Below are 10,000 nucleotides of genomic sequence, written 5' to 3'. Positions count from 1 at the left end.
AGAGAACCTCTAGCTTGCAGCCCCCCAAGGAAGGATCCGGGCACCGGAAGGAAACACTGGCTGCTGACTCAGGCCCTGAGCCCCTTTGCACTTTGGCCCGTGAAGCAGATAGGCTGACAGTGATATGCGCTGTTGGCAAATAGCACCTAGGAGAGCTTAGAACTGCCCTGGCATGTAGCAATCATCACCCACTGGGCATAAGCTTGGAGCACTCGCAGCGCTATCTCCAAATAAAACGCACTCTGACGAGCTCCACGCCGAAAAGCACACCTGCCCTAATGGACAGAGGGCCTGTTTATCCCGTCAATAAATGTTGCAGCTAAAGAACATGTCTGTCCTGCTATGTGTCCAAAATATGGAACGCTTCACGAATTTGCGTGTCATCCTTGCGCAGGGGCCATGCTAATCTTCTCTGTATCGTTCCAATTTTAGTATATGTGCTGCCGAAGCGAGCACAGACTGAAGGTTGACCCAGCCCATACATAAACCCCCCCAGATCTATGATCTCTGGACATAGGGTGGCATACAATGGGCATTTCTTGAGACAGAAAGCGCTTGCTTTTGGGGGAATGATATGAAACGGAGCCAGAGAGCAATGGTCCGCGCTTATTCACTGCTGCGCTGGTCCGAGAGGTGAGTTTTTGTTATTTTTGGAATGCTTGCCGGAGCAATGTAGTTGCAAAGGCTCATGGTGCAGTCTGTATGCAAAGTGATTGATCCCAGCACAATGCCTGGGTGCATTACAGTAGTCCCACAAGCCAGAGGAAACACAGAGGGCCTGCCTGTCAGGGGGCTTTGTTTGGGGGCCCATGGGCTGTTCCAAGAGAAGGCAAGAGGAGGCAGCTGGCCGGCATGTCAGTCCCCCCCCCCGCCCCCAGGGGGCGCAGGATGGCCCCCTGCTTGCATTCAGAGGCTGACTTAAAATGTTCCTTTGGCGGGGCTGGCTTCAGTGCCCTTGGCTTTTAAGTCACCGTGGGTCTGGTTCCCTTTGGCAGGTCCAGGTTCTCCCTTACAACAGCTATGGGCCGGGGGTTAGCTGCATTATCAACAGCGTCAGGGTGTGATGCGCGTGGGCTAGAAAATCAGGTCCAGCAGGGCTTGCAGGCGCACCTACCTCAGAAAGGCCCCTGGAAGGCCTGCGCGGAGGAGGAGGAGGTGGGACACAAGAGGGCCAGTATGAGGCGTCTGACTACGTACGGATCAGAAGATTGTAGGGTCGACTCCTATCTGGCTCGGGTTCATTCCTTGCTTTTTGGGTCCTGCTGTTACATTTAAATCCCTAAGAGCATCTGTGCCTGCAAAGGTGCTTTAATTTTATGGGCGGGCCGTCGGTATAAGAAAGAAAGACTGGCCAAAGTCCATCCTAATACATCAGCAGCAGGGGCCCATCCCGAAAATCCCAACCAGCAGCAAATGCTTTCTGTGTCTGCGCTGTAAAGGGTGGGGGTTGGCTTGTGAACCAGTTGGGAAAATGCCACGTGTCTGTAGCACAGACCCCACCTGCTAAGAAAAGGTTGCTTCTCTCCCCTGATCCGGAACAGCAAAGGCATTCTGAGGTACACTGAAAGCCAAGGGAGAGATGGTGGCCAAGGCCTTGAGGTGCACGTCCCCTGCGCTGCCTGCTGCGCCGGTGGCCTGCCTGGCGCCCTTCACGCCCCTGATCGGCCAGAGACCTCTCTGGCCAGTTCTGCGGGCGGGCTTTTTCTCGACCTCAGACACTCAGGGAGACATCATCAGAAGGAGCACCGGAGGAGGGCTTGGCCCTTGCTGTGTGGCCTAGCCCAGCCTGGCCCTTCTCCAACCATCGGGGGCAGCAGCCAGCAGTCAGTGGGCCTGCAGAAATGGGCTCCCAGCAGGCTCTGGCTGACTGATGATTTGAATATGCACCGCCCTCCCTCCCTCCCTCCCTCCCTCCCTCCCTCTCTCTCTCTCTCTCTCTCTCTCCCCCTCTCTCTCTACTAACCCTGTTTACTCCACAGTAGCACCAGCACTGAGCTGGAAGCAGGAAGCAGAAACTGCTGCAACCCTGGGAAGGTGTGTCTGGGGCGCTTGGGGGCCTGTCAGCATCAGCAGCAGCAGAGACCAGGCCCTGATAGAGACACGCTGGGGCACGGGGGGGGGGGGGTGCTGCAGGATTTCAGTTACCCGTGCAGGCTGCCTGGGCCAGAGAGAACCTCTAGCTTGCAGCCCCCCAAGGAAGGATCCGGGCACCGGAAGGAAACACTGGCTGCTGACTCAGGCCCTGAGCCCCTTTGCACTTTGGCCCGTGAAGCAGATAGGCTGACAGTGATATGCGCTGTTGGCAAATAGCACCTAGGAGAGCTTAGAACTGCCCTGGCATGTGGCAATCATCACCCACTGGGCATAAGCTTGGAGCACTTGCAGCGCTATCTCCAAATAAAACGCACTCTGACGAGCTCCACGCCGAAAAGCACACCTGCCCTAATGGACAGAGGGCCTGTTTATCCCGTCAATAAATGTTGCAGCTAAAGAACATGTCTGTCCTGCTATGTGTCCAAAATATGGAACGCTTCACGAATTTGCGTGTCATCCTTGCGCAGGGGCCATGCTAATCTTCTCTGTATCGTTCCAATTTTAGTATATGTGCTGCCGAAGCGAGCACAGACTGAAGGTTGACCCAGCCCATATATGAAACCCCCCGAGATCTATGGTCTCTGGACATAGGGTGGCATACAATGGGCCTTTCTTGAGACAGAAAGCGCTTGCTTTTGGGGGAATGATATGAAACGGAGGCAGAGAACAATGGTCCGCGCTTATTCACTGCTGCGCTGGTCCGAGAGGTGAGTTTTTGTTATTTTTGGAATGCTTGCCGGAGCAATGTAGTTGCAAAGGCTCATGGTGCAGTCTGTATGCAAAGTGATTGATCCCAGCACAATGCCTGGGTGCATTACAGTAGTCCCACAAGCCAGAGGAAACACAGAGGGCCTGCCTGTCAGGGGGCTTTGTTTGGGGGCCCATGGGCTGTTCCAAGAGAAGGCAAGAGGAGGCAGCTGGCCGGCATGTCAGTCCCCCCCCCGCCCCCAGGGGGCGCAGGATGGCCCCCTGCTTGCATTCAGAGGCTGACTTAAAATGTTCCTTTGGCGGGGCTGGCTTCAGTGCCCTTGGCTTTTAAGTCACCGTGGGTCTGGTTCCCTTTGGCAGGTCCAGGTTCTCCCTTACAACAGCTATGGGCCGGGGGTTAGCTGCATTATCAACAGCGTCAGGGTGTGAGACGCGTGGGCTAGAAAATCAGGTCCAGCAGCGCTTGCAGGCGCACCTACCTCAGAAAGGCCCCTGGAAGGCCTGCGCGGAGGAGGAGGAGGAGGTGGGACACAAGAGGGCCAGTATGAGGCGTCTGACTACGTACGGATCAGAAGATTGTAGGGTCGACTCCTATCTGGCTCGGGTTCATTCCTTGCTTTTTGGGTCCTGCTGTTACATTTAAATCCCTAAGAGCATCTGTGCCTGCAAAGGTGCTTTAATTTTATGGGCGGGCCGTCGGTATAAGAAAGAAAGACTGGCCAAAGTCCATCCTAATACATCAGCAGCAGGGGCCCATCCCGAAAATCCCAACCAGCAGCAAATGCTTTCTGTGTCTGCGCTGTAAAGGGTGGGGGTTGGCTTGTGAACCAGTTGGGAAAATGCCACGTGTCTGTAGCACAGACCCCACCTGCTAAGAAAAGGTTGCTTCTCTCCCCTGATCCGGAACAGCAAAGGCATTCTGAGGTACACTGAAAGCCAAGGGAGAGATGGTGGCCAAGGCCTTGAGGTGCACGTCCCCTGCGCTGCCTGCTGCGCCGGTGGCCTGCCTGCCGCCCTTCACGCCCCTGATCGGCCAGAGACCTCTCTGGCCAGTTCTGCGGGCGGGCTTTTTCTCGACCTCAGACACTCAGGGAGACATCATCAGAAGGAGCACCGGAGGAGGGCTTGGCCCTTGCTGTGTGGCCTAGCCCAGCCTGGCCCTTCTCCAACCATCGGGGGCAGCAGCCAGCAGTCAGTGGGCCTGCAGAAATGGGCTCCCAGCAGGCTCTGGCTGACTGATGATTTGAATATGCACCGCCCTCCCTCCCTCCCTCCCTCCCTCTCTCTCTCTCTCTCTCTCTCTCCCCCTCTCTCTCTACTAACCCTGTTTACTCCACAGTAGCACCAGCACTGAGCTGGAAGCAGGAAGCAGAAACTGCTGCAACCCTGGGAAGGTGTGTCTGGGGCGCTTGGGGGCCTGTCAGCATCAGCAGCAGCAGAGACCAGGCCCTGATAGAGACACGCTGGGGCACGGGGGGGGGGGGGGGGTGCTGCAGGATTTCAGTTACCCGTGCAGGCTGCCTGGGCCAGAGAGAACCTCTAGCTTGCAGCCCCCCAAGGAAGGATCCGGGCACCGGAAGGAAACACTGGCTGCTGACTCAGGCCCTGAGCCCCTTTGCACTTTGGCCCGTGAAGCAGATAGGCTGACAGTGATATGCGCTGTTGGCAAATAGCACCTAGGAGAGCTTAGAACTGCCCTGGCATGTAGCAATCATCACCCACTGGGCATAAGCTTGGAGCACTCGCAGCGCTATCTCCAAATAAAACGCACTCTGACGAGCTCCACGCCGAAAAGCACACCTGCCCTAATGGACAGAGGGCCTGTTTATCCCGTCAATAAATGTTGCAGCTAAAGAACATGTCTGTCCTGCTATGTGTCCAAAATATGGAACGCTTCACGAATTTGCGTGTCATCCTTGCGCAGGGGCCATGCTAATCTTCTCTGTATCGTTCCAATTTTAGTATATGTGCTGCCGAAGCGAGCACAGACTGAAGGTTGACCCAGCCCATACATAAACCCCCCCAGATCTATGATCTCTGGACATAGGGTGGCATACAATGGGCATTTCTTGAGACAGAAAGCGCTTGCTTTTGGGGGAATGATATGAAACGGAGCCAGAGAGCAATGGTCCGCGCTTATTCACTGCTGCGCTGGTCCGAGAGGTGAGTTTTTGTTATTTTTGGAATGCTTGCCGGAGCAATGTAGTTGCAAAGGCTCATGGTGCAGTCTGTATGCAAAGTGATTGATCCCAGCACAATGCCTGGGTGCATTACAGTAGTCCCACAAGCCAGAGGAAACACAGAGGGCCTGCCTGTCAGGGGGCTTTGTTTGGGGGCCCATGGGCTGTTCCAAGAGAAGGCAAGAGGAGGCAGCTGGCCGGCATGTCAGTCCCCCCCCCCGCCCCCAGGGGGCGCAGGATGGCCCCCTGCTTGCATTCAGAGGCTGACTTAAAATGTTCCTTTGGCGGGGCTGGCTTCAGTGCCCTTGGCTTTTAAGTCACCGTGGGTCTGGTTCCCTTTGGCAGGTCCAGGTTCTCCCTTACAACAGCTATGGGCCGGGGGTTAGCTGCATTATCAACAGCGTCAGGGTGTGATGCGCGTGGGCTAGAAAATCAGGTCCAGCAGGGCTTGCAGGCGCACCTACCTCAGAAAGGCCCCTGGAAGGCCTGCGCGGAGGAGGAGGAGGTGGGACACAAGAGGGCCAGTATGAGGCGTCTGACTACGTACGGATCAGAAGATTGTAGGGTCGACTCCTATCTGGCTCGGGTTCATTCCTTGCTTTTTGGGTCCTGCTGTTACATTTAAATCCCTAAGAGCATCTGTGCCTGCAAAGGTGCTTTAATTTTATGGGCGGGCCGTCGGTATAAGAAAGAAAGACTGGCCAAAGTCCATCCTAATACATCAGCAGCAGGGGCCCATCCCGAAAATCCCAACCAGCAGCAAATGCTTTCTGTGTCTGCGCTGTAAAGGGTGGGGGTTGGCTTGTGAACCAGTTGGGAAAATGCCACGTGTCTGTAGCACAGACCCCACCTGCTAAGAAAAGGTTGCTTCTCTCCCCTGATCCGGAACAGCAAAGGCATTCTGAGGTACACTGAAAGCCAAGGGAGAGATGGTGGCCAAGGCCTTGAGGTGCACGTCCCCTGCGCTGCCTGCTGCGCCGGTGGCCTGCCTGCCGCCCTTCACGCCCCTGATCGGCCACGATCGGCCAGAGACCTCTCTGCCAGTTCTGCGGGTGGGCTTTTTCTCGACCTCAGACACTCAGGGAGACATCATCAGAAGGAGCACCGGAGGGGGGCTTGGCCCTTGCTGTGTGGCCTAGCCCAGCCTGGCCCTTCTCCAACCATCGGGGGCAGCAGCCAGCAGTCAGTGGGCCTGCAGAAATGGGCTCCCAGCAGGCTCTGGCTGACTGATGATTTGAATATGCACCGCCCTCCCTCCCTCCCTCCCTCCATCCCTCCCTCCCTCTCTCACTCTCTCTCTCTCCCCCTCTCTCTCTCTCTCTCTCTCCCCCTCTCTCTCTACTAACCCTGTTTACTCCACAGTAGCACCAGCACTGAGCTGGAAGCAGGAAGCAGAAACTGCTGCAACCCTGGGAAGGTGTGTCTGGGGCGCTTGGGGGCCTGTCAGCATCAGCAGCAGCAGAGACCAGGCCCTGATAGAGACACGCTGGGGCACGGGGGGGGGGGGGGGGTGCTGCAGGATTTCAGTTACCCGTGCAGGCTGCCTGGGCCAGAGAGAACCTCTAGCTTGCAGCCCCCCAAGGAAGGATCCGGGCACCGGAAGGAAACACTGGCTGCTGACTCAGGCCCTGAGCCCCTTTGCACTTTGGCCCGTGAAGCAGATAGGCTGACAGTGATATGCGCTGTTGGCAAATAGCACCTAGGAGAGCTTAGAACTGCCCTGGCATGTAGCAATCATCACCCACTGGGCATAAGCTTGGAGCACTCGCAGCGCTATCTCCAAATAAAACGCACTCTGACGAGCTCCACGCCGAAAAGCACACCTGCCCTAATGGACAGAGGGCCTGTTTATCCCGTCAATAAATGTTGCAGCTAAAGAACATGTCTGTCCTGCTATGTGTCCAAAATATGGAACGCTTCACGAATTTGCGTGTCATCCTTGCGCAGGGGCCATGCTAATCTTCTCTGTATCGTTCCAATTTTAGTATATGTGCTGCCGAAGCGAGCACAGACTGAAGGTTGACCCAGCCCATACATAAACCCCCCCAGATCTATGATCTCTGGACATAGGGTGGCATACAATGGGCATTTCTTGAGACAGAAAGCGCTTGCTTTTGGGGGAATGATATGAAACGGAGCCAGAGAGCAATGGTCCGCGCTTATTCACTGCTGCGCTGGTCCGAGAGGTGAGTTTTTGTTATTTTTGGAATGCTTGCCGGAGCAATGTAGTTGCAAAGGCTCATGGTGCAGTCTGTATGCAAAGTGATTGATCCCAGCACAATGCCTGGGTGCATTACAGTAGTCCCACAAGCCAGAGGAAACACAGAGGGCCTGCCTGTCAGGGGGCTTTGTTTGGGGGCCCATGGGCTGTTCCAAGAGAAGGCAAGAGGAGGCAGCTGGCCGGCATGTCAGTCCCCCCCCCCGCCCCCAGGGGGCGCAGGATGGCCCCCTGCTTGCATTCAGAGGCTGACTTAAAATGTTCCTTTGGCGGGGCTGGCTTCAGTGCCCTTGGCTTTTAAGTCACCGTGGGTCTGGTTCCCTTTGGCAGGTCCAGGTTCTCCCTCACAACAGCTATGGGCCGGGGGTTAGCTGCATTATCAACAGCGTCAGGGTGTGATGCGCGTGGGCTAGAAAATCAGGTCCAGCAGGGCTTGCAGGCGCACCTACCTCAGAAAGGCCCCTGGAAGGCCTGCGCGGAGGAGGAGGAGGTGGGACACAAGAGGGCCAGTATGAGGCGTCTGACTACGTACGGATCAGAAGATTGTAGGGTCGACTCCTATCTGGCTCGGGTTCATTCCTTGCTTTTTGGGTCCTGCTGTTACATTTAAATCCCTAAGAGCATCTGTGCCTGCAAAGGTGCTTTAATTTTATGGCGGGCCGTCGGTATAAGAAAGAAAGACTGGCCAAAGTCCATCCTAATACATCAGCAGCAGGGGCCCATCCCGAAAATCCCAACCAGCAGCAAATGCTTTCTGTGTCTGCGCTGTAAAGGGTGGGGGTTGGCTTGTGAACCAGTTGGGAAAATGCCACGTGTCTGTAGCACAGACCCCACCTGCTAAGAAAAGGTTGCTTCTCTCCCCTGATCCGGAACAGCAAAGGCATTCTGAGGTACACTGAAAGCCAAGGGAGAGATGGTGGCCAAGGCCTTGAGGTGCACGTCCCCTGCGCTGCCTGCTGCGCCGGTGGCCTGCCTGCCGCCCTTCACGCCCCTGATCGGCCACGATCGGCCAGAGACCTCTCTGGCCAGTTCTGCGGGCGGGCTTTTTCTCGACCTCAGACACTCAGGGAGACATCATCAGAAGGAGCACCGGAGGAGGGCTTGGCCCTTGCTGTGTGGCCTAGCCCAGCCTGGCCCTTCTCCAACCATCGGGGGCAGCAGCCAGCAGTCAGTGGGCCTGCAGAAATGGGCTCCCAGCAGGCTCTGGCTGACTGATGATTTGAATATGCACCGCCCTCCCTCCCTCCCTCCCTCCCTCTCTCTCTCTCTCTCTCTCTCCCCCTCTCTCTCTACTAACCCTGTTTACTCCACAGTAGCACCAGCACTGAGCTGGAAGCAGGAAGCAGAAACTGCTGCAACCCTGGGAAGGTGTGTCTGGGGCGCTTGGGGGCCTGTCAGCATCAGCAGCAGCAGAGACCAGGCCCTGATAGAGACACGCTGGGGCACGGGGGGGGGGGGGGGGGTGCTGCAGGATTTCAGTTACCCGTGCAGGCTGCCTGGGCCAGAGAGAACCTCTAGCTTGCAGCCCCCCAAGGAAGGATCCGGGCACCGGAAGGAAACACTGGCTGCTGACTCAGGCCCTGAGCCCCTTTGCACTTTGGCCCGTGAAGCAGATAGGCTGACAGTGATATGCGCTGTTGGCAAATAGCACCTAGGAGAGCTTAGAACTGCCCTGGCATGTAGCAATCATCACCCACTGGGCATAAGCTTGGAGCACTCGCAGCGCTATCTCCAAATAAAACGCACTCTGACGAGCTCCACGCCGAAAAGCACACCTGCCCTAATGGACAGAGGGCCTGTTTATCCCGTCAATAAATGTTGCAGCTAAAGAACATGTCTGTCCTGCTATGTGTCCAAAATATGGAACGCTTCACGAATTTGCGTGTCATCCTTGCGCAGGGGCCATGCTAATCTTCTCTGTATCGTTCCAATTTTAGTATATGTGCTGCCGAAGCGAGCACAGACTGAAGGTTGACCCAGCCCATACATAAACCCCCCCAGATCTATGATCTCTGGACATAGGGTGGCATACAATGGGCATTTCTTGAGACAGAAAGCGCTTGCTTTTGGGGGAATGATATGAAACGGAGCCAGAGAGCAATGGTCCGCGCTTATTCACTGCTGCGCTGGTCCGAGAGGTGAGTTTTTGTTATTTTTGGAATGCTTGCCGGAGCAATGTAGTTGCAAAGGCTCATGGTGCAGTCTGTATGCAAAGTGATTGATCCCAGCACAATGCCTGGGTGCATTACAGTAGTCCCACAAGCCAGAGGAAACACAGAGGGCCTGCCTGTCAGGGGGCTTTGTTTGGGGGCCCATGGGCTGTTCCAAGAGAAGGCAAGAGGAGGCAGCTGGCCGGCATGTCAGTCCCCCCCCCCGCCCCCAGGGGGCGCAGGATGGCCCCCTGCTTGCATTCAGAGGCTGACTTAAAATGTTCCTTTGGCGGGGCTGGCTTCAGTGCCCTTGGCTTTTAAGTCACCGTGGGTCTGGTTCCCTTTGGCAGGTCCAGGTTCTCCCTTACAACAGCTATGGGCCGGGGGTTAGCTGCATTATCAACAGCGTCAGGGTGTGATGCGCGTGGGCTAGAAAATCAGGTCCAGCAGGGCTTGCAGGCGCACCTACCTCAGAAAGGCCCCTGGAAGGCCTGCGCGGAGGAGGAGGAGGTGGGACACAAGAGGGCCAGTATGAGGCGTCTGACTACGTACGGATCAGAAGATTGTAGGGTCGACTCCTATCTGGCTCGGGTTCATTCCTTGCTTTTTGGGTCCTGCTGTTACATTTAAATCCCTAAGAGCATCTGTGC

At 56.1% G+C, this 10,000-nt stretch overlaps 5 non-coding genes across 5 annotated transcripts; all 5 read right to left on the bottom strand.

Annotated features, from left to right (window-relative positions):
• Positions 1-349: 349 nt before the first annotated feature.
• LOC138568395 (U6 spliceosomal RNA) lies at positions 350-456 on the bottom strand. Its single transcript, XR_011302732.1, has one exon. It is a non-coding gene; the product is annotated as a U6 spliceosomal RNA (small nuclear RNA).
• Positions 457-2,516: 2,060 nt separating this feature from the next.
• Positions 2,517-2,623, bottom strand: LOC138568394 (U6 spliceosomal RNA). The gene has a single exon (XR_011302731.1). It is a non-coding gene; the product is annotated as a U6 spliceosomal RNA (small nuclear RNA).
• A 2,058-nt stretch (positions 2,624-4,681) lies between these two features.
• Positions 4,682-4,788, bottom strand: LOC138568393 (U6 spliceosomal RNA). Its single transcript, XR_011302730.1, has one exon. It is a non-coding gene; the product is annotated as a U6 spliceosomal RNA (small nuclear RNA).
• A 2,096-nt stretch (positions 4,789-6,884) lies between these two features.
• On the bottom strand, positions 6,885-6,991 carry LOC138568392 (U6 spliceosomal RNA). Its single transcript, XR_011302729.1, has one exon. It is a non-coding gene; the product is annotated as a U6 spliceosomal RNA (small nuclear RNA).
• A 2,063-nt stretch (positions 6,992-9,054) lies between these two features.
• Positions 9,055-9,161, bottom strand: LOC138568391 (U6 spliceosomal RNA). Its single transcript, XR_011302728.1, has one exon. It is a non-coding gene; the product is annotated as a U6 spliceosomal RNA (small nuclear RNA).
• Positions 9,162-10,000: the final 839 nt, after the last annotated feature.

This window comes from Ambystoma mexicanum, chromosome 2p, assembly GCF_040938575.1.
Source record: "Ambystoma mexicanum isolate Mex_15411 chromosome 2p, UKY_AmexF1_1, whole genome shotgun sequence".
In the NCBI taxonomy this organism is placed as follows: Eukaryota; Metazoa; Chordata; class Amphibia; order Caudata; family Ambystomatidae; genus Ambystoma; species Ambystoma mexicanum.
Note: the sequence above shows the minus strand (reverse complement) of the source record. Positions and strands in the feature narration are given on the sequence as shown.